We start from the raw sequence: 25,375 nt of genomic DNA, 5'->3' as shown, positions 1-25,375 counted from the left end.
CTTTCTCTCAAGCAGTCGCTATCTCTCTCTCTCTGCCCACACATGCACACACACACATTCACTTGTATTCCTATACTCGTGAGGACATACACAGACACTGAAAATCTCATTCATTCAAAGTCACAACACTTTGTCTGCTCATTCAAGCCTTAATGCATCACGTGTCCTGGTACACCACGACATGTAGAGTAATACAAACACACACAAAGTCTTACAAATGACACAGATCTTGACTAAATCACTGTATCTATGTACTTCAATTTCATTCACATACTCATGTCATTCACCAGGCACGCACATTCGCTGGGATCCCATCCATCACACTGTATTTTCATTCATAGATTCATACAGAAATCACCAGTCCACGCGACTGTCCCAAACAGACCTCGTCTCTCAACCACCGTGATTATCATTCATACTTATTTCGAGCGTTATTTACACTGCTGTATACTGGTTGAATCGCACTTCACACATTCCTTAATAACACATCTTAATATACACTATCACCACGTTCCAACGGATTTCTCCGGAAAGGTGCTCACGGTAGTGAGGATCTTTTAGTAATATTAAGCACAAACATACAATATAAACACATTCAGTTTCACCACGTTCCAACGGATTTCTCATCGAACACCCAAGAGTACTCTCATCCAATCTAGACCGAACACCCCTTAGAATGAAATGGGGGTTATTCTAGATTTAGACTGAATACAGATACCTCGTGGGTTATTCTAGAAGATGATCCGGAAAAGTGCTCACGGCTCACTCCTAGTGATGACCGCGGAGAGAAAATCGTTAGACCCGGATAACTCACTCAGATCGCGTTTTGGATACACATAGTGATGACGCACGTCTGTCAATATCTGTGATTTCATACACACTACAGTATACAATTTGCAGGAAATAAATCACTCTGTTGCTTCTAAAACGTAGCAAAATATCCTAAGATTTCACTGCTTATTCAGTGCTTAGGCCTATGTCTATATTCACATAGACAACTTTTGTGTCTCACTCACGTGCTATCTTATAGTTGTGTGATCAGCGTTCAAATGCCGTCGGCCGTTCCTTGAAGAGCAGATGATAAGACGAGATGACCACCGGCCTGGAGGCGAATTCAACGCTCCAGGATTTTTTCAGGATCCGGGTCCTGGCTGCAGACTTTTCCAGCGGCGTCTTCCTTCTTACTCTTCTTGGAACAGCTCTGACATCCAGGCTCGAGGGACCATTGTAATGATAGATTGCTTTATCATTTTACAAACACCTTAGGCTCAGATCACACATTGGAATAAGATAGACACAGACACAACGGAGATCTCCTTCTTTTTACTTGCGCAAGGAGCAATCATTTTACAAACACCTTAGGCTCAGATCACACATTGGAATAAGATAGACACAGACACAACGGAGATCTCCTTCTTTTTACTTGCGCAAGGAGCAATGTACAGCTTGACCTGAATCATTTCTGAAGTACAAATACTTTACATTGGTTTATATACAGCAACATGAGACAGGAGATACAGTTAAGCAGGAGGCAGGGCTTAGGAAGTACTCTATGAGTACTCAGTACTTGAAGTTAGCAGGCAGAGCAGAGGATACAGAGACAGCAAGCTTCTGCTGGACTTAGAGATAAGGAAACTATGTAAACATCTGTAGCTGTAACGATAACAAACCACCTAATATGCAGTCTCTGGCTCCTGCACACATAAGGAGAAGAATATACATCATCTATTCAATTGAATGATTAATTAGTTGAACACATTAACAATATGAATAGAACTTATAAACCCACATTACATAGAACTGAGAATCGGCTCTGTCAACATGTGGAAATGTCTAGTGAGAGAAACCGAGTCAGAGTAGCTTGAAATCCAGTGTAAAGTTTCCACAGTCAGTGATGATTTGGGGTGCCATGTCATCTGCTGGTGTTGGTCCACTGTGTTTTATCAAGTCCAGATTCAAGACATAGACTTAGATTTAGAGCACTTTATGTTTCCATATGTTGACAAGCTTTATGGCGATGCAGATGATTTCCTATTCCAGCAGGACTTGGCACCTGCCCACAGGGCCAAAACTACTAGTAACTGGTGAACTGACCATGGTATATGTGGAATAATCTATGATTATGATGAGGGTGGAGTGTTTATTGACATGTGACTACTTATGTGGCCTTCTAGCGCCATCCTGTGGTGAATGACCGTTTGTTCAGCTAATTGTGGGAGTGATGACGCACTTCCGGTTCAGCGTGATTTAATAATATACTTTCATTAAGATTTAGGTAGATAAGCAGCTTAATCCGTGCATAGAAAGTATTGTCCTAGTAGTGGGGTGATTTATGTATTTACTATCAAATTTTCTGAGGGTTTTTAAGCTATTTGTTATGCCTGCCATCGTGACCAAGTGTACTGCGCATGCATCAGCTTCCCTAGCACCGGGGTTTTTTAGTTTAGTATCTCAGTAACAAAGAAGAGCCGCGGTGGGCAGATGGTATGTAAAATTAAGCTCCGACCTTACACGACATAACTTATTTCTTGCATATATATTATACCTTGTGAAAGATGTATTTCATGTCGGTAATGATTGCTATGTTCTATGTTTTTATCTGCAGGTTTACCTGCTAACTACCGTTGTAACGACCAGTATAGTGTTTAGATAAGGGTGTGAGAGTTTGTGTGTGAATGAAACAGAAATAAAACGCCATAAAAGACACTTGTTTGAGTTGTATCCACTGGCCACGGCTCTACCTACCTTTCCAAAGGGAGATCTACGATTACATAGGGTGTGATTGATTAGATATTTGGACAGTTATAAACCATCGTCGCCTCCGGAGGAGGAGAACGTGTGGAACAGACGGCGGGGAGAAAGCGGACGTGACGACCGGACCACTTTCACTCGATGCTGCACGGCGGAGAAGCCGTTAAAGGGAAGTAAAATAGCGCTCATATTGACTACTAGTGGTAAAGAAGGCTTTGAGAACTAAGAGGAGAGAAAGGCTGTAAGCTAAAAGACGTATAAGTGACTGTTTCTGTGGAAGGAGAGCGGCTCTGCTACATGCTAAGTTCTATTGTCTCTTGGATGTTTTGCTAGAAAGCTACGCTACGGATGCTATGCTACGCTGCTACATGCTAAGTACTATTGTCTCTTGGATGTTTCGCTAGAGAGGGCTACGCTACGGATGCTATGCTACGCTGCTACATGCTAAGTTCTATTGTTTCTTGGATGTTTTGCTAGGAAGCTACGCTGAGGATGCTATGCTATACTGCTAACTACCGTTGTAACGACCAGTATAGTGTTTAGATAAGGGTGTGAGAGTTTGTGTGTGAATGAAACAGAAATAAAACGCCATAAAAGACACTTGTTTGAGTTGTATCCACTGGCCACGGCTCTACCTACCTTTCCAAAGGAAGATCTACGATTACATAGGGTGTGATTGATTAGATATTTGGACAGTATAACTTGCTTGACTGACCAGCCAACTGGCCTGACCTGAACCCCATAGAGAATCTATAATACTATGTTGTATTGTCAAGAGGAAGATGAGTGACACCAGACCCAACCATACAGATGAGCTGAAGGTTGCTATTAAAGCAAACACCTCAGCAGTGCTAGAGGCTGATCGCCTCCATGCCAAGTAATTTGTTCAAAAGTAGCCTAGAACTAGAAGTATGGAGTGCAGATGTGACAGGGTCAAAGCAGGGGGGTGAAACCAAATTGTAACATTTTTTATTGATGATGAAAAACCTGTATTACGCACTTAAAAACATCATTCTCTTAACTATATTTCTGCACTGCATGTTTTATGGTTGACAATGTATTTCCCCCCGGTCCCCGAGCCACTTGACATTGGACTCCCCTATAGGCTGTGTGACATTGGCCTTGTGACAGCGGACGGCCAATGTCCCCAGGTCACGCTGGTGGCAGAGCGAATGAGGGCGGAGTAGGGTGTGGCCCACCTTATTCAAAAGTGAGCGCGAGCCACTTGGACAGCAGAGAGACAGGCATACAGGGCAGTGTGGAAGTGACAGCCAGAAGGGACGGTTGTGCACAGGAGGAGCAGACATACCACGGAGCAGAGGTGGGGAATACAGTGATCGCGGCACGTACCAAGCCACCAGCAGCGGACGGTGAGCAGACGGCGCAGTAGCAGCAGAGACGGGGAGGACAGACAGACGAACCAAGGAACGGAGGAGAGGTCCAGTGGCGATAACGTTGCGCGCTTCACACCCTCAAAGCCAGACGTACAGTCTGGCGGGCGAGTAAGTGTCCTTCTATGCAACGTTACCTTTATAAACCCACGGTCCTAAACCTCATATGTGAAATATACCTGAACAGATGAACTGGTTCTAGTTTCTATGATTGCAGGCAATACGCACGAAGACAAGAAGAGACAGTGATTCCTGGCCTAAACCCCCGCTCCAGTTAAACCCCATATAAGGACATTCCCACCTTTTGCATTGAACCGTGATGAGTATATGACATATAGCAATTGAATTGGCACTTGGCACTTTACTGCTTCAGTAATAGTTGGCACTTTAACGCTAAATTCATTATTTATTTGCTATAGTTGCACAAGCCCTGTCTGTTTTTAGTGTTTGGTGATTGTCTGTATTCCTGTATTTTAGTTAGTTAGTGGGCGCATTAGGAGGTTGAGGTTTTAGAATTAGTGTTATATTTTGTTTATGCTTTTCAATATTTTATGGCTTATAGACGCCACTGTATTAGCTTAATAAAATAGATTACCTTTTTATACAAACCTGTTTCCGTCCAGTTTTCTCCAAGGGATATGTGTTGAAGTGTTGTTCTCATTTAAAAGTATTGTACTTACCTGGGTAAACTCGAACCTGTGAATAGCCTAAGAAAGAGTGTTACAGAGGACCCTACCTCTTAAATAAAAAGGTGGCGTAGTCTTGCAGTACCTAACAAACAGTATTATTCTCACAGTAATTACGCACCCCGCACTTTACCGTGCAACTGATATTTTATTGTTGTGAGTTTAATGTGTATTGTTATTTATTTATTATTGAGACAAAGTAAAGAGTGTCAGCATTCTAAAAAGAAGTGGCAAGTTACATGTGACAACCTGGCCACCGTCACATATTTGGCGTAGCGCGGCAGGACTGGGTAGAGAACAACACAAAATCCCTAAGAGAAACTGTATTGAAATTTTGCTGTTTTGCTGCTTTTTGTTTTGTTTTGTTTGGTTGAATCAAGAAAGTAATGATGATGATGCCAGTGTATCCAGGGGCACCGTGGCTACCTAAGTTTTCGGGCATAGAAGGTGAGGAGAAATACAGGGAATGGAGAGAACAGATTAAAGGATTATTGGGCACTCAGGATTTAACAGAGGAGAAAAAAGTTGCTTTTGTAGTACAGACCCTTACTGAGGAAGCTAAGCGACAAATTAGTGTAATTGACAAGGAAGATCGCAATACAGTGGCCAAAGTCTTTAAATGTTTAGACACGTTGTATAAAACATCTGTTTCTGCTTCCCAAGCTCGTGCCTTGTTCTATGGCTGTGCGCAACGCGCAGGCGAAAGTGTGCAGGCTTATATTTTGAGGCTTAGAGAGTTGTTCTGCGGGCTGCGGCGGCTCGACCCAGACACCGCTCCCTCCGATGCCATTCTGCGAGAGCAGTTACTTGTAGGACTGTCTGAAGGCCCTCTGGGTCAAGCCTTAAGAATATATGCCCGTCGAAACCCCACAGAAGACTTCGCCGCCCTAAAAAATGAGGCCTTCCTACTAGACACTGAACATAGAAGAGAAGGGACTGCTGAAATCTTGTGCCATGCTGTTAAACCTGTCTCTATCCCAACACCCTCACAGGAATCTGAATGGAGAGAGAAACTGAAACAGGAGATTATGGAAGACGTCAAATCGCAAATGCAGGGGTTTACGCAGGAGCTCATGAAAGAGATCAGACCGCTCCTTCGACCCAACACCACCGATACACGACCTCGCGGTTCGCCTCCATCTGAACGACGCCGGGAGCCGTACCAACGCAACGAGTGGGATGAGGGAGGTAGGCCGATCTGTAGGAGCTGTAGGCAGTCTGGGCACATTGCTCGCTTTTGTAAATCTGACCCCAATCATTTAAACTAGTACGCCCTGTCGCCGAGGTCCGGGAGACAGGGGTGCAGCGCGCACTCGCCAGATCAAGGGCTAATGAAGTGTTTATTGGGGACTGTCCGACTATTGGGATCACTATGGGAGGAGTCCACTTAAGGGGGTTACTGGATACTGGGTCACAAGTCACATTAATGCAGCAAAGCTTATTTGAGGAAACATTCTCACACCTAACGTTGGGAAATGGGCCCCTTGTTTTTAAATTACGCGCCGCTAATGGTCTTGACTTACCGTACACTGGCTATGCCATATTGGACCTAGAGCTGGAGGGAATGAAGATCCCAGGGAGAGGAGTTGTAATCGTGAAAGATGAACATTGTACTCAACCGCTGATTATTGGGATGAATGTCGTGAACGCTGTATGGCATGCCCTCTTTAAATGGCCTGGGAGGCCTGTGTTTCCATGTCAGCAGGGAAGGACGCTGTGGAAGGACGCATTCGCCACCTGTAGGAGGGTGGAGGCAGTGACGAACGAAGATGGGTCCATCGGTTATGTGTGGCCGGTCGGCCGGCGGAAGATTCGAATCCCCGCGCAGAGTGAAGTGATGATCTGGGGCCGCGCTTGGAGAGGACCAAATGGAGCGGACTACGAGGCCTTGATGGAAGCCTTGCCGGATGGAAAAGATTTGGGAGTGGCCCGTGCCCTCGTCACGGTGCGCCACGGACGTGTTCCCATACGAGTGTGCAACCCACACGCATATAGTCTGGTCCTGGACCGCCACCAGAAGCTGGGGAGGCTGTACCCGGTGGAAGAAGCGGATGTCCGAGGCGGCAGGGACCTGAGCCTGTCCCTGGGGACCGACGGAGAGGTGGAAGTGGCCGTAATCAGTGTGGAAGATGATGGACCACTGAAGACCCTGCCCGAAGAGATGGAAGTGTTGACGGAGCGTGATGACCTGCCGGAGGCGCAGAAGAGAGAGTTACACGAGATGTTGTGTCGGTGGAAGAAGGTGTTCGCCATCCATGACGAGGATTTCGGACGGACGGACGTCGTGCAACACCAGATACCGACCGGAGACGCGGCACCCATACGAGAGCGACACCGGCCGTTGCCGCCCTCCATGTACCGGGAGATGAAGACCCTCCTGAATGAGATGCTGGAGAAGGGAGTCATCAAGGAGAGTTGCAGTCCGTGGGCGGCACCTATCGTACTGGTCAAGAAGAAAGATGGCAGCTGGAGGTTCTGCGTCGACTACAGGAAACTTAACGCCGTGACGCACAAGGACGCCTTCCCCCTACCCAGGATAGAAGAGACGCTCACCAGCCTGACGAAGGCGCAATGGTTCTCCACGTTAGACCTGGCCAGCGGGTATTGGCAAGTAGGAATGGATCCCCGGGACCGGGAGAAGACCGCCTTTACGACCCCGCTGGGCCTGTTCGAGTTTCAACGCATGCCGTTCGGGCTTTGTAATGCGCCCGCGACGTTCCAGAGGCTGATGCAGCAGTGTCTGAGTGGTCAGGTGACAGAATCCTTGCTGGTATATCTTGATGACATTATAGTATATTCACCTGACTTCTCCTCTCATCTACAGCACCTCGAGCTCGTCTTCCAACGCCTGTGGAGACATGGACTGAAGCTGCGGTTAGACAAATGCAAACTTCTGCGGAGGGAAGTGCAATTTCTGGGCCATGTCGTGGACAAAGAGGGAGTGCGGCCCGATCCGGAGAAAGTGGTGGCAGTGCGGGACTGGACACCACCCTCAACGGTCCGCGAGGTCCGCGCGTTTCTAGGTCTAGCGGGTTACTATAGGCGTTTCGTGTCCTCTTTTGCTGCTATAGCACGACCCTTAAACAACTTATTGATAGGAATCCCAAATGACGTAAAATCCCACCAGTGTAAAGTCGAGTGGACTTCGGAGTGCCAGCGGGCGTTTGATGCGTTAAAGAGTGCCCTCACACAAGCCCCGGTGTTAGCGTATGCGGATTATACACAGCCTTTTGTGGTTTACACTGATGCGAGTGGCCGTGGGTTGGGAGCGGTTCTAGCCCAGGTCCAAGACGGTCACGAACGTGTAATAGCTTATGCAAGCCGCAGTCTCCACCCGACCGAGCAGAATGACGCAAATTATAGCTCGTTCAAATTGGAGCTTTTGGCCCTTAAATGGGCCGTGACCGAGAAGTTTAAAGATTATCTCACTGGCGCTCGATTCACAATATTCACGGACAATAACCCTGTTGCGCATCTCCAAACGGCTAGATTGGGAGCTGTGGAACAACGGTGGGCTGCTCAACTTGCGTCGTTTACTTTCGACATCAAGTATCGACCGGGCAAAAACAACGCCAACGCTGATGCCCTATCGCGGTTCCCAGTGCAGCCTGTAGATGTGGCGGCTGTACAATCGACGCCAGCAGCCCGGGAGGATGAGTGGAGAGAGACGCAGGATCGGGATCCAGATGTGCAGGTGGTGAAGAGGTGCGTGGAACGGGGGAGAGCCCCTAATATGGTGGAGAGGAAGAATTGGACTCGGGGAGCGCGGCAACTGTTACGCCAGTGGAACAAACTGATTATACGAAATCATGTGTTATATAGGAAGGTGACCGATCCTTATACCAAAGAACAATACTCACAGATCATTTGTCCAGGTTCACGCAGAGAGGAGGTATGGAGAGGAATCCACACGGCCGCGGCGCATGCTGGGTTGGAGAGGACCTTGGCCCAGCTGCGACGTCGGTTCTATTGGCCAGGCATGGAGGGAGCGGTGCGTCAGTTACAACAGGGTTGTGTCGCCTGCAGCCTGCAGAGGAACAGGTCAGAGCCTCGGGCCCCCTTACAACCCTTTGAAGTCTCATATCCACTAGAAGTAATAGCCATTGATTTCCTCACATTAGGTAGGCCTGCTGATGCGTGGCAAAACATTCTGGTAGCTACTGACTTATTCACCCGTTATAGTTGGGCTATTGCCACCCGAGACCAGACTGCGCACACCACTGTCCGTGCGTTATGGACGCATATTATCCAGCCGTTCGGCTGTCCGGCCCGGTTCCACTCAGATCGAGGCCCCAACTTCGAGTCCGAGTTAATGCACCATTTATGTCAGACTTATGGTATTGCAAAAAGTCGCACCACTCCGTACCACCCGGCTGGGAACGGTGGAGTGGAACGATTTAATCAGACATTACTGAACATGTTGCGATCACTAGACACTGATAAACAAGGAAGATGGAATGAGCACTTACCCGAGTTAGTTCATGCTTATAACAACACGATCCATAGCGCTACGGGTTATGCCCCCGCCTACTTAATGTTTGGCCGACATTTGAGGCGCCCTATAGATGTCCAGTTAGGAGTGCAGTCAGCGCAAGAGCGCATGGGAGTGGGTGGCTGGGTACAGGACCACCAACAGAGAATGGCGACAGCTTATAGGACCGCAGGGGAGAGGATGTGAGAAACGGCCAAGAGGAGAAAGCAGGTTTATGACCGTAGGGCCGGTATTACACCCCTATTACCAGGAGAGAGAGTGTGGATTCGAAATAGGAAGAGAGATGGCCAGGGGAAATTGAGTACGTGGTGGGACCCCGAGCCTTACGCAGTGATGGAACAGGTGGGAGCTACGGGGTTGGTGTACCGAGTCAGACCCGAGAAGGGGGGGCGAGAAAAGACCATACATAGAAATGCGTTGAAAGTGTGTGTAGCCCCCAGGTCGCCCCACGAGGACCCCCCAGCTGTAGTGCAGCCCGAGCAGGTAGAAGCAACAACGCCGCAGTATTATGGGTTTCTCTCCGTCCCGAGAGCACCAGATGAGCCACGGCGCTCGGGAAGAGCAAATATAGGCCAGCCACCCCAGAGGTATGGACATGATTAGGGACAGTTGCAGGGACTGGCAACGGAAAAGTGGGGGGGGATGTGACAGGGTCAAAGCAGGGGGGTGAAACCAAATTGTAACATTTTTTATTGATGATGAAAAACCTGTATTACGCACTTAAAAACATCATTCTCTTAACTATATTTCTGCACTGCATGTTTTATGGTTGACAATGTATTTCCCCCCGGTCCCCGAGCCACTTGACATTGGACTCCCCTATAGGCTGTGTGACATTGGCCTTGTGACAGCGGACGGCCAATGTCCCCAGGTCACGCTGGTGGCAGAGCGAATGAGGGCGGAGTAGGGTGTGGCCCACCTTATTCAAAAGTGAGCGCGAGCCACTTGGACAGCAGAGAGACAGGCATACAGGGCAGTGTGGAAGTGACAGCCAGAAGGGACGGTTGTGCACAGGAGGAGCAGACATACCACGGAGCAGAGGTGGGGAATACAGTGATCGCGGCACGTACCAAGCCACCAGCAGCGGACGGTGAGCAGACGGCGCAGTAGCAGCAGAGACGGGGAGGACAGACAGACGAACCAAGGAACGGAGGAGAGGTCCAGTGGCGATAACGTTGCGCGCTTCACACCCTCAAAGCCAGACGTACAGTCTGGCGGGCGAGTAAGTGTCCTTCTATGCAACGTTACCTTTATAAACCCACGGTCCTAAACCTCATATGTGAAATATACCTGAACAGATGAACTGGTTCTAGTTTCTATGATTGCAGGCAATACGCACGAAGACAAGAAGAGACAGTGATTCCTGGCCTAAACCCCCGCTCCAGTTAAACCCCATATAAGGACATTCCCACCTTTTGCATTGAACCGTGATGAGTATATGACATATAGCAATTGAATTGGCACTTGGCACTTTACTGCTTCAGTAATAGTTGGCACTTTAACGCTAAATTCATTATTTATTTGCTATAGTTGCACAAGCCCTGTCTGTTTTTAGTGTTTGGTGATTGTCTGTATTCCTGTATTTTAGTTAGTTAGTGGGCGCATTAGGAGGTTGAGGTTTTAGAATTAGTGTTATATTTTGTTTATGCTTTTCAATATTTTATGGCTTATAGACGCCACTGTATTAGCTTAATAAAATAGATTACCTTTTTATACAAACCTGTTTCCGTCCAGTTTTCTCCAAGGGATATGTGTTGAAGTGTTGTTCTCATTTAAAAGTATTGTACTTACCTGGGTAAACTCGAACCTGTGAATAGCCTAAGAAAGAGTGTTACAGAGGACCCTACCTCTTAAATAAAAAGGTGGCGTAGTCTTGCAGTACCTAACAAACAGTATTATTCTCACAGTAATTACGCACCCCGCACTTTACCGTGCAACTGATATTTTATTGTTGTGAGTTTAATGTGTATTGTTATTTATTTATTATTGAGACAAAGTAAAGAGTGTCAGCATTCTAAAAAGAAGTGGCAAGTTACATGTGACAACCTGGCCACCGTCACACATACATTATTAATATACTTTTTCAGATGGTCGACATTTCTGTATTGTAAATCCTTTTTTCAATTGGTCTTTTATATTATTCTAGTATTTTGAGATACTGAATTTTAGATTTTCATGATCTGTATGCTGTAATCATCAAGATTAAAACAAAGCAAAAATATAGAAATATTTCACTTCATGCACAATTAATCTAGAATATATGAAAGTTTAACTTTTCCATGATAATATCATGAGAACATTTCCATGATATCACATGTTTTTGAGATGCTGGCACCATGTCTTTACACCTGGCAGTGTTGTGTTGTACACCACCCAGACACCCCAGCAGTCACTTACCTTTCACTCTGCCGCTCTGTCAATTGTCACTGTTGTTGTGATATAGGTGATAATATTGCAACAGTCACTGTCACTGCAGAGCAGAAAAAAGAGTCAAAGTTTATCCACTTCCCATATGCTCCCATGTTAATCAATATGTACTGAATACACACAGAGTGACAGGCTTGCAGAGGCGATTAGCATACTATTTTTTGAGGGGAAAATAAATAAATTGTGGGGGTGGGGTAGGGTCAACAAATGTACCCTGTTTTAAAAAACCTCTGGCACTAAATGTGTTAAGGTGGTCCCTGGCACAAAATATTTTCAAACAGGGGTCTGCGGCCAAATAGCCTACATATCAATTTGGGGGTCCTTGACAAGAAAACGTTTGAGAACACTGACCGATAGACTTCTTCTGTCCGATGGGTTCATCTTGTACCTGTGATGTCCCACCATATCCTGTAAAAGGATCAAATCAGAAACACAGTCAGTATTTTCCAAAACATAGGAAAACGTGTTATGTAAATACATAGTTAATACTATTTTATAACCACATGTGCATTCAAGCTGGGAATACTCTTCTCCTTTTCAATTCATGCAATATTGTTTCCCCTATATCTTCATTGCTGTAAAGGAGCACTTCACCCATTTTCAACCTGCTAATTATAAGATGGCACCATTTCTGTGTCTCAGGAGGAGGTCTGTGGATGGTTAACACATTCACCGCCAGAGTTTATTCATAAGGTACTCACCCACTGCCAGCGTTTTGAGTTTTATAGCCTTTTGAACCGTTCACAAAAAATATATATCCATTAAAATACGCGATCGTATGGTGTTTATAAACAGCAACGACGGACGTACGAGCCCTCATAATGTTTACACTTTTCTTTCTTTTTCTTCTTCTGTGGTATCAGCGGCTAAAACAGGCTGCAAACGTCATATCCGTTTGGCTGTGACGTGGCTGTGACGCGTGACTCCATAGTCTAAACCAGTTGTGCATCATTGGCCAATACGCTTGTGCAAGGATGCGCTGCGATTGGCCAGTAGCCACTTTGAGTGACAGTTGGGGCAAACGCTCTCACCAAAACATTATTTACTATTCTGTCCCTATCGGTACACAACTCGAACGGCGCTGAGTCGACTAGCAGACCTTCGGCCGGTCGACGCGGGCACTCGCGCCTGGAGGCGCTCGGGCGCGTCTCCTCGGCCTCAAGGTCTGCTGAGTCGGCACGCCTCCGTCATGGTCCAAAACTATACTTTATCGGCGAAAAAAAAGAGTCCGCGGTTGTTTGAAAAAGGCACTTCCGCGTTGGCCACAGAAGGGGGCGTGTTTATAGCACAACTGGTTTAGACTTTGTAATGTCGCGGCTGGCGACGTTTCCCCACCGGCCATCTTAGATTAGCTTAGCCTCCGATCGGCTATCAGATCGTTTTTAAACACAAAGAGGATAACCGTTCGTCGATCAAAGAAAAGAAAATACAACCGGAGCTTACCATTCGTTTTTTAAACCGTGTGAAAACCATGATCTTTAGCCAAAACCAGGGAAAAACTGTTTTTTCAAGATGAAGAACTGTTTTTTTAAGATAAAAAACGAACCGGAAACGGTTGTCGGAAATTTTCTCATAGGATGGGTCGGAAGCGTCATGGGGAAAAAAAAAAATCAAGGATGGTACCAAAACATTTTTTTTTCGTTATCAAACCATAAAAAGACGATCCCGAGATATCTCGGGATACGCAGGTAACGGGTGGATTTAATGTCCCGAGATATCTCGGGATTGGCAGTAAATGTGTTAAGAAACCTGCCTACCAGTGACATCATCATGTTATTTCACTTTTTATTGATTCAAAAACAATGGCATCTGTTCAGCATGCTAACTTTCCAGGAAGACAAAGGCTGTAAAATCTATTATTATTTCTGAACTGTGAATGGAGAATTAGTGAGGGCCAATTACATGAAGATTATGTTGAAAATGGCTGAAGTGCTCCTTTAAGGGACAATGTTACTCTATTATCAGTCTGGTTTACTGGATTCATCTCTGAAACACCAGAGAAACACTTAATGTTTGAGTAAAATCATGTGTTTAATCTGCACTTGTGGGACTCGTAAACTATTGACTGGAGCTTACAATACGTTAACACATAAAGTTGATTCTATTTCGATATCGGTTCAGGAATCAGGACCCACCTGAAGTCACCACAGTTGGATAGACTGAAACTGAAACTGGAACGAGAGAGAGAGAGAGAGGAGAGAGAGAGAGAGAGAGAGAGAGAGAGAGAGAGAGAGAGAGAGAGAGAGAGAGAGAGAGAGAGAGAGAGAGAGAGAGAGAGAGAGAACTGAGCTTACAGTGTGTGTGGTAATACTTCATGAAAAGTGCATTGCTTACAGAGCAAAACCATTTTATTATTCTTCATACTTTATTTTATTGTATTTATCCAGAGCAAAATGACAGATGCAATGCAGCATTACATTGCATGCAGTGAGCTCTGTTACATGGATGTTGTACTTACCCTCATCTTGAGTCATAATCACATCTATATGGGGGGGGGGGGGGGGGGGGGGGGTACAGGTAGTTTACAAATCATGTTAACTGTTACAAACACAATATCTACATCCTGTGTAAACAAATGAGATCAATATAATCAATATATTAAAGTGACAGTGTCTCACCCTGGTTGACCTCTTCATTAACTGAAACAATATGAAATATTGGATTATATTATCAGCTATACTGGTGTGTTACTCATAAAAGGAGCGATTTAACCTTTATTTTCTTTAATATGAAGTTCATAAAAATGCAATAAAATGCACACACAACAGAATGTACTGTTTAGATATTATGATTTCAATATATTCCATATTCTTTTCTTGGTAATGCCTAACAGTACCCTCTTCTGGTGGAACTAAACTTCCCTGTGGTGAAATGTGTTCATGTGATGTTGTTCGTAATTCTGTTTTGGACTTGTTGAGCAACAGTAGGTTGTTTTTTGTTCCTCTGCATCTTTTTCACAATCTGAATCATTATACTCCTGTTGTAGTTGCAATCTGCACATATTGATTGATCTATGAATACATTTTGAGTTCTTACAATGGTTGTGTTTAAACAATATTAATTTGATCTACAGTAATGGTTAACTTGACAAGTTTATAATCCTAGCCTGCCAACATACTGGATAAGAGTTGATGGCTTATATCTTTCATTTCATTTATAATCATTTTATCTTCTTGTACAGGAGCTGGAGTTATTTATTTTTGGTGGACACCTTGACCTTGGGTTTTATCTCCATACAGTGTTGTTTTGGGGGTTACGGTTAGGATTCCTAATATATGGGAAATATTGTAATATATGTTTAGTTTGGGAATTGTAATGCTGCTATTGTTGTTTGTTAAAATGTTATAAAATGTTTGGATAGTGTGCCTGTTTATGTGATTATGTATTTGATTGTTTTGTGGAATACTCGTTATGATCACTCACAGTTCTTCTTCTGTTTTGGACTCGTTGAACTCAAGCAGCGTGGGAGTTGTTTCATTTTGCACCTAACTTGAGCAAATCCACCTGAGACCACCGCATTGAACGAAGACCAAATGGTGAGTGTTGTCTTCGGATCTAGACAGCAGTCAAGGAAAAAGTGTTAACACATACAGTCAAACGTTGTCTGCATGTAGACTCATACTCTGACACACACACGCACTTACTTCCTTGACTATTTTCAGCTCCTGTGTTTTGTTCTGTAAAAGTTGAGGTGGTGTGACAGTGATTGTTAGTGTGGAGACACATTGTTATCATTATAGATACATACATATATGGGTATATCAAATAAATATTTGTAAAATTAATTAGTTATCTGTTCAAAACTTACTAGTTTGTCTTGACTTGGATTTGAAGTCAAAGCACTGATAAGTGACCAAGATGACCATCAGTATACCGGTAACCGCTATCACTCCAGGTCTTCTCCTGGAATTACTCCCTCTGAAACAGTGGTGTTAAAATGGTTATGGCACTGTCATGTGGCCCAAAGCTCACAGGTTTGATTTCTGCCTTGTGTCCGTTAACTCTTTGACTGACAGAAATAAACCATCATTTTGCCACACCACTGCCAGTGATTTTCGAATGTAGGTTTACGCCAAAAAGCAACACAAACAGAGGGAAAAGCAATTCTTCCAGATCGAATTACAAGGAAGTGAAAGGGCTGTTTGTTTCGCGATCAAGTGACCCACTGCTCCTCTCTTTCTCTGGGAGCCAAACGGTGACCCATAGGCGAGTGAACTGCGCCATCTAGTGGAAAACCACTGAAAACACACATCTCGTCAACTCGGCCATAGTAAAATACGACGAGAAAGAGCAGTCAAAGAGTTAACACTCTTGTTCCGGCAGTTTGTCAAACTACCCTACAAACGGACTTGAGATCAGAATGACCCTTTTTTCCTGCGAGTCCACTGTGGCCATAGAGCATTTTTCGAGGGGTACACTACACGGCCAAAGAGAGGGCCATGGTGGCTGCCGTGAAATTCCTGCCCTGGGCACAATGGATGCAAATGTTCAAATTCATTATTACAAAGACACATCTCCAGGCGGTCTGAGGTGTGAAGACATGCCCTCTTGTGTGTTTGTATGGAATATTTAGAACATGTTAGGGAAGGGGAGCCTTCTGAGGGCTTCATGAGCGAAGTTAATTGACTTCGAAAAAACAGCCGGGCCAACCGCTCCATGACGCGTGTGTTAACAGTTAAGAGTCCAGGAAATATATTACACAACCAGAATATTTGTGTTAATAATAATCCCAAAGTGAATTATATTTGCTGTACGTTTTGACCTGAAACGTCTTGACCGTTTCAGGCCGAAACACACTGCAAATAAAACAGCAAAGAGACATTAATTACCTGGGATGACACTGTGTGTCTCAACAGTGTAATTATTGTGTGGTTGGTGAACTCTGCACGTCACGTGCTGTGCTATCCTCACTGTCACATTGGTCCTGACAATGTAACAGTGGTGTGGACCTCCGACCGTCACTGAAGGTTCAGCAGGGAGGATGTTTCCCTCACTGTCCAGCCAAGACACCTCAGGTTCTGGATACCAGCACCCAGAATCACATGTCCAAGATAAGAGACCACCTTTTATTCCAATTAAAGAGATCACTGGTTGAGACACAGCACCTGCAAAACAAATAAATAAACATGATTATATTCTATCTATCTATCTATCTATCTATCTATCTTACTATCTATCTATCTGTCTATCTGTCTGTCTGTCTGTCTGTCTGTCTGTCTGTCTGTCTGTCTGTCTGTCTGTCTGTCTGTCTGTCTGTCTGTCTGTCTGCTATTACACATATTTGTAATGCTGCTCTACCAGAAGATGCCGGATGTAGTCTACTCCATAATGGAATCTAGCAGCTTCTTAACTGCCTACAGTAAGAGACCATGAAATAACATTGCATGTTTTCACCTTAATTGAGAAGGTATCATTTGATCTGCTCTCTCAACTCAACTGGCAGTCTGGTACACGTATACAGCTCAATCTTTTACTGCTAGTTTTGCGCTGCAGTAATCTGATCCCAGGTCAGTCTAATCATCATGCAGCACTTCATGCGTTTCTCTCCTGATCAGCACTGAGTAAAGGTCTTCTCGGATCTACTCAGGTATTATACATAATGATAACCAGACCTGAGGCCTGAGGTAATGGAATCTCAGACCAAATTGATCAGAATAAAACACAGACCTGAACCCGTATCTATCTCGGGCATTGTCAGGTATTTTTGACTCGGGTACACCCGTGACGAACTCTACTTCCAGGTAGTCTATGATGGCTGTCATATCCAAAATAAGAGCTCACAGGCGAATAGGAGAAGTGCAGAGAGTAAATTGTCTATGGTTCTAAAACGTCCATGTCAGTAGTTTAGGGCCCTCTCCTAGTTAGAGCCTTATTACTCAGCCTGACTCACTGGATAGGCCTCTGAGCTGTTTACTATTAAATGAATGACCATTATTTGAAAGAATGGGATATATTATAGAGGTGTTTACACAGGTTCTTCAAGGCGTTAAAGAGTTAAGGAAATATGAATCACCTGGGATGACGTTGCCTGTCTTAACAGTGTTGGTGTAGTTGATGTGCGGTTGGTGAACTCTGCATGTCACATGCTCTTTTCCCTTCATTGACACATTCGTCCGGACAATGTAACAGTCCTGTGAACGTCTAACTGTCACTGAGGATTCAGCAGGGAGGATGTTTCCCTCACTGTCCAGCCAAGACACCTCGGGTTGTGGATACCAGCACCCAGAATCACATGACCAAGATAAGAGACCACCTTTTATTCCTATTAAAGAGATCACTGGTTGAGACAAAGCCCCTAAGAAAACAAATAAACATGATTAAACATTCCATCCATCCATCCATCCATCTATCAATTAGAAAACTGGGCTGTGGAATGTACTGTAGCTGTACTGTAAATAAATAAATAAATACAAGTAATAAATACAAATAATAAAAACAATAAAAACAATAATAATAATAATAATAATAATAATAATAATAATGAAAGCTATTGTGTCTATTTTCCCATACATGTATGGACCACTAAATCTTACCAACAAGGAGTTGGATCTCACTGCTGCTGTCCAGGGATGGAACAAAACATTTGTACGTCCCCTCATCTGAGAGCTGCACCCTGAACAGCTTCAGTGAGATGTTGCCACGAGGGAGCTCCTCATGAAACAGAGACGTCCTCCGTGTGTACAATGGGTTCTTGGAGTAGAAAATCTCACGTCCCTCTACGAGGCCGTGCACGTATTCTGGTTTCAGGTCGGGTCTGGACCACTGCACTGTCATCTTGGATGTCAACAGATGGCTTAATGTGACATGGAAGAGTCACATCATCCCCTGCTTTGGCCAGCAACTTCTGACAGGAGCTGATCACCTGAGGTTCTCCTTCAAACAAAATGAAACAAAATGGTTAAACCACTCTTAAACCATATATTGACTCGGATTAGGCCTCTATACTAGGTCTGCAGATCTTGCCCTTCAATACCAAATGTCTACGCCTAAGATAGCCGATCTGCAAGCGTTGTGACATGTGGTGAGCTTGTAACTTGTAACGTAATCTAGAAGCTATAAGCATGTAACTTGTAGCTTCTTGTTGATCGTAGGATTGTAGCCGGGATGAGAGGATTCATGTGGTTAAAACAGAAAAAGGAAGCGCTGCATGGTGCTCTTAGTGGAGCAGGTAGATATAAAATGGTCCAGGAAGACTTGTTTGATCATAGTCCCCAACTTGGTGTAGACAATCTTGAAAAAAAAGAAAGGGAAAAAAAACACCAAGGCACTCTTTAGCTGAAAATATGAATTAATTCTGTTCGAAGAATATTAGTTTTAGTTGTAATTTTGTTGTTTAGTTTGGTGTGTAATTTCAGTTCAGACCCACACAACGCTGTAGGCTACCAGAATCAAATACACCATTAAAGGGACATTTCACCGATTTTGAATCAAACCCCTATTTTTATCTAGGTCTAGGACCCATAAACATGATCCTGGTGTGTTTTTTGTGTTTTATCTGTATTTTTAGATTTGTATCCATATCCTCAGACACTATGAGTCATTTGACTCATAGTCTCTTTATCTCAACTTATTTCCTGACTACAATGTAGACCACACCCCAACGCGGCCTCCCCTCCCCACAAGGAAGGGCAGTGCCCCAAAGCATTATGGTCATTGTAGTAATGCAGCAGTCCAATACAAACCCCAGTCAAACACACAGGCTTCTATATTTGTCTGACCATAGGGTGCAAATTTCAAATTTTGCTACTGTTATCTACAACAAATATTATTAACATTGAGTGACTGTAAGTTCTTCCAGAGGTGAAATGCTCCTTTAAGCTGAAGAGATAGCCATATACAGTATGTTACTAACATATAGCATCTAGACCAGGCGCGATGCCAACAATGGGCCGGCAGTCTGTCTGTCTGTCCGTATTGTAAATCTATCTCTGTACCTGTACAAGCGGGTCAAACAACATATTTCCAAGATGTTGTAACATACTACACATGCAGAACAACTAAACGTACTAGTGGACTGAATTTGTATCTGCTCCATCTCCTTTCCTCCAAACCTGCCCTGTCATACTGAGAGAACGGCACAGTGCATGGGCATTTCTGAAATTACTCGTGTGCAGGAGTGCCTGCAATGGGCAGTGCCTATTTTGATGCTTTGAAAATGTATAATTTGTATTAAAAAAAGACATGCATTGTAGTTGCATGGTGTTGTGACAATTGTCCGAATGTTTCCAATTCTGCCAGCAGATGGCACCATATAACACGTTTTATTATCACATGTACAAGTAGTCTACTACATGGTAGGAATATTTGTATTAGATAGATAGATTCCAGGATGTCCGCAGCTAAATTATAGTTAATTTAGCATTACAATCTATATTAGAAAAAGATGTGAAATGAGTGCCCACAAAGTAGCTACTGATAGAGTAAATTAAAAAGTAATTCATAACTTTCTGCATAGTTGTATATATTGCAATATTAATGTGTGATTGTCACACAATCCAAGGCATACCAGGACTTGTCTCGCTGCATTGTTTTACAGTGGGAGTGAGTGCATGAGATTATGACAGATTGATTGATTGATTTATTGATGTACTTAGTAAGACATGAGAACATCAGTATGTGACAAGGGTGAAATGAGGGGTTCTTAAAACTTTTGTAATTTGTTTTTATTGGTGCTTAATGTGTATAATTGCCTCATTTAACCCCACCATCTTATTATTTTTGTACCAATTATTATTACGCACTGTATTGTTTATAATTGTTTCCCCATGATCCCCTGGTCATATGTATTGAGAGACATTGAGTGGCAGAGCGGCAGTCACGCGGTCACGCCCAAGGCCACGGTCATGGCCAATGTCCCCAGACAGACTGTCACCACGGACAAATGAAAGAAGAGGGAGGTGTGGTTTGGCAGGTACAAAAGCGGAGGCGGGACCGTTTGAAAGAGAGAACAGAGCACCCAAGTGACAGAGGCGTCAGTGAGGAGAAGGACAGCAGAGGGGAAGGTTGTGCCGAGACACGGAGTAGAGGAGTGCATAGATGAAGTAGACATACCAGCCACCTAGGAGTTTGGAAGCCGAGGTGTGCCTACATTCAAAGGAGAAACCAAGAGGAGAAAGCGATCGAACCGAAGGGGAGGAAGAGGCGAGTGAGACCAGACCATATGAGAGACGAGTGAGACCAGACCATATGAGGAGCGCTGAGACTGGAAAGTGGCGATAACGTTGCATACGCAACCAACTCAGCGCCAGGTGTAAAAACCTGGCTGGCGAGTGAGTATTCGAACAAGCAACGTTGAATCCCTGTATAACCACTGCCTGAGACAACGCAAATGTATCGTGTAAATGCACAGTGAACTGGTCTAGATCTCTATAATTGCAGGCGGAGAGAAAGAAGAGAGAAGACGAAGACGACTGGCCTCAAACCCTTTCCCATCTTACCCCCATATATGGACATGCAGCATTACCCCTGAACAAACCGTGTTGAGTATCTTGAAGCACTTTATTGGCACAGCACTTTACTTGAAAAGTATTTGTTGCACAGAAACCCCCCATGCTAAGGAACCCTTGTGATTAAGCCCCGCGTAATTTGCACAACTTTATAATTTATTTTATAGTTGTTGTGTAGATTAATTGTGTTTTGTATGTTTATATAGGTTTTATTAGTATAGTGTTTATTTGATTGTTTTTAAGGCACAGAAGCCAATGTATTAGGGACCCAATAAATATGACTTACTTTTTTTGATACACTGTATTCGTGTCCAGTTTCTTAAAGGGATATTCTCATGCCAGTGTTGTATTCTCAAAACCAAAAGTATTGAAACTTACCAGTTAACCTCGAACCTGTGAAAGCCTGAAGAAGAAGTTAAAGTGTATTCAAAGGGGACTTCCCTCTATAACAAAAGTGGCGTAGTCGACAAACAATTAGTTCAGATAGGACTCACAGTAATTACGCACCCAGCACTTTATTGTGCATTTATATTTTATTGTTGTGAGTTTTATTCTGGATTATTTATTAAAGGAGAAGAGTGCAATAGTACAAACAAATTGCAAGTCAAATGTGATACAATTTCGGCCCTGTTCACATATTTGGCGTTGGCGGCAGGACTGGTTGAGAACAAACACATGAGAATACCCTTAAGAGAAACTGTACTGTTTTGTTGTTTTTGTTGCTTTTTGTTTTTTGCTTTACGGATTCAGAATGATGATGATGGCGGTGTATCCCGGTGCCCCATGGTTACCCATCTTTGGTGGAACAGAAGGCGAGAGTAAATATAGGGAATGGAAAGACCAGATTAGAGGATTATTAAGTACCCAGGAACTACCAGAAATCAGGAAAGTTGCTATTATAATTAAAACGCTAACCAACGAAGCTAAACGGCAGATTAGTGTGGTTGAGGAGGGCGAACGCGACACAGTGGCAAAAGTTTTTAAATACTTAGATGCTTTATATAAAGAAACTGTCTCTGTCGCAGAAATGCGCTCACTATTCTATCGGTGCGCACAGCGCGCAGGAGAGAATGTACAAACTTACACCCTGAGACTTAGAGAGCTGTTTTGTGGGCTGCGGCAGCACGACCCAAGCACCGCTCCCTCCGAAGCCATTCTTCGTGATCAGTTTGTTATGGGTTTAGCTGAGGGCCCCCTGGGCCAAGCCTTAAAAATATATGCTCGACGACACCCAGATGAAGATTTTGCTGCTTTACGCGAAGAAGCCTACCTGTTAGCTGCTGAACATGGAACTACTGAAATAACGTGCCACGCTGTTAATCCTATTTCTGTCCCCTACCCTTCTCAGGACCCTGCTTGGAGAGAAAAATTAAAACAGGAAATCATGGACGACGTAAAAACTCAAATGCAAGGATTCACGCAGGAACTCATGAAAGAAATCAGACCGCTCCTCCGCACTGGCACCAATGACGCACGAGCGCGCACTCCACCGCCACCTGAGCGACGGTATACGGCCTCTCAGCGCTACGAATGGGATGAAGGAGGTAGGCCGATATGTAGCCAGTGTAGACAGGCGGGTCATATAGCGAGATTCTGTAGATCCGACCGAAGTCAGTTAAACTAGTACGCCCTGTCGCCGAGGTCCGGGGGGCAGAGGTGCAACGTTCACAAAAAAAGTTAAGGGCCAATGAAGTGTTTGTGGGGGAATGTCCGACAATTGGGATAACAATGGGGGGAGTCCAAATGAGGGGTTTATTAGATACGGGGTCTCAAGTCACATTGATGCAGCAGAGTTTGTTTAACGAAAAGTTCTCGCAAGATAAAATGGAAAATGGGCCTCTGGTGTTTAGCCTACGGGCAGCAAACGGCCTTGATCTACCCTATTCTGGCTATGCCATATTCGATTTAGAATTAGAAGGACTGAAAATACCGGGAAGAGGAATCGTAATTGTAAAAGATGAACATTGTATTGAGCCGCTGATCATTGGGATGAACGTAGTCCACGCAGTGTGGCATGCATTATTTAAACTCTCTGGGAGGTCTGTGTTTCCATGCCAACAGGAGAGGACACCATGGAAAAAAGCATTCGCCGCCTGTAGGAGAGTGGAGGCAGTGACCCACGAAGACGGAGCATTGGGCTATGTGTGGCCTGTCGGCCGACGGAGAATCCGAGTCCCCGCCCGCAGTGAGTTAGTAGTATGGGGCCGTGCCTGGAAAGGTCCAAATGGAGCCGAATACGAGGCCCTGATGGAGGCCATGCCGGAAGGAACTGATCTGGGAGTGGCCCGAGCGTTGGTCACCGTGCGTAATGGCCGAGTCCCCGTGCGCATCTGCAACCCCCACGCGTATAGCGTGACCGTGGGCAGACATCAAAAGTTAGGGAAGCTATATCCAGTGGAGGAGGCCGACGTCCGTGGACGACGAGACCTGAACCTGTCCCTAGGAACCGACGGAGCCGTGGAAGTGTCCCTGGTGAGCATCGAAGACGAGGGACCCGTGAAGACCTTACCTGAGGAGATGGAGGCGTTGACCCGGCGAGATGACCTACCTGACCAGCAGAGAGAAGAGCTGCATGCGATGATGTGTAAATGGAAGAAGGTGTTTGCAGTCCATAATGAAGATTTTGGGCAGACGGACGTGGTGCAACACCAAATACCAACTGGAGACGCGGCACCCATCCGCGAGAGGCACCGACCGCTGCCGCCCTCCATGTATAGAGAAATGAAGACCTTATTGAGTGACATGCTGGACAAGGGAGTGATAAAAGAGAGTTGCAGTCCCTGGGCAGCGCCCATTGTCCTGGTGAAGAAGAAAGATGGCAGCTGGCGTTTCTGTGTCGACTACCGTAAACTGAATGCCGTGACGCACAAAGATGCCTTCCCTTTACCTCGGATTGAAGAGACTTTAACAAGCCTGACCAAGGCTCAGTGGTTCTCCACACTCGACCTGGCCAGCGGTTATTGGCAGGTGGGTATGGACCCTCGGGATCGAGAAAAGACAGCGTTTACCACCCCTTTAGGACTGTTCGAGTTCCAACGTATGCCGTTCGGTTTATGTAACGCCCCCGCGACCTTCCAAAGATTAATGCAGCGATGCTTGAGTGGCCAGGTGACAGAGTCATTATTAGTGTACCTCGATGACATTATTGTATATTCACCTGACTTTTCCTCTCACATGCAGCACCTTGACCAGGTTTTCGAGCGGCTGTGGAGACACGGATTGAAACTGCGCCTCGATAAATGCAAGCTTCTCCAACCGGAGGTAAAGTTCTTGGGCCACGTTGTAGACAAAGAGGGAGTGCGCCCGGACCCTGAAAAGTTGGCTGCGGTAAGAGACTGGAACCCACCCTCGACTGTCCGCGAGGTCCGCGCTTTTCTAGGTCTGGCTGGTTATTATCGCCGCTTCGTGTCCTCATTTGCTGCCATAGCTAGGCCGTTAAATAGTTGTTGATCGGAGTCCCGAATGATGTGAAGTCCCATCAGTGTAAAATAGAGTGGTCCCCTGAATGCCAAAACTCGTTTGATGCTCTTAAAACTGCCCTTACGCAGGCTCCAATACTGGCTTATGCAGATTATGACCGACCGTTTGTAGTGTATACTGATGCGAGTGGCCGCGGGCTCGGCGCCGTTCTGGCACAGGTCCAAGATGGCCAGGAGGTCTACACCCTACCGAACAAAATGATGCAAATTATAGCTCCTTTAAATTAGAACTCTTGGCACTTAAATGGGCAGTGACCGAAAAATTTAAAGATTACTTAACTGGCGCTCATTTTTCGGTTTATACAGATAACAATCCTGTTGCGCATCTTCAAACAGCTCGACTAGGCGCGGTGGAACAGCGCTGGGCAGCCCAGCTAGCATCATTCACCTATGATATAAAGTACCGACCTGGGAAAAGCAATGCGAACGCAGATGCCCTGTCTAGGTTCCCTGTTCAACCTGTAGGAGTGGCCGTAGTGGAGTTGGCACCGGTGGAGAGAGAGGACGGGTGGGCTGGAGCTGAGTGGCGGGGAACACAGGATCGAGATCCGGACATCCAGATGGTGAAGAGTTGCGTAGAGCGGAGGAAACTGCCTACCCTTATGGAGAAGAGGAGTTGGTCACGGGAAGCCAGGCAAATGTTACGACAGTGGGACCGGTTGCGCATCAGAGACAATGTGTTGTATAGGCAAGTGATTGATCA

The sequence above is a fragment of the Gymnoscopelus microlampas genome (genome assembly GCF_963454915.1).
Source record: "Gymnoscopelus microlampas genome assembly, chromosome: 11".
Taxonomy (NCBI): Eukaryota; Metazoa; Chordata; class Actinopteri; order Myctophiformes; family Myctophidae; genus Gymnoscopelus; species Gymnoscopelus microlampas.
This window is presented reverse-complemented; position numbering follows the sequence as displayed.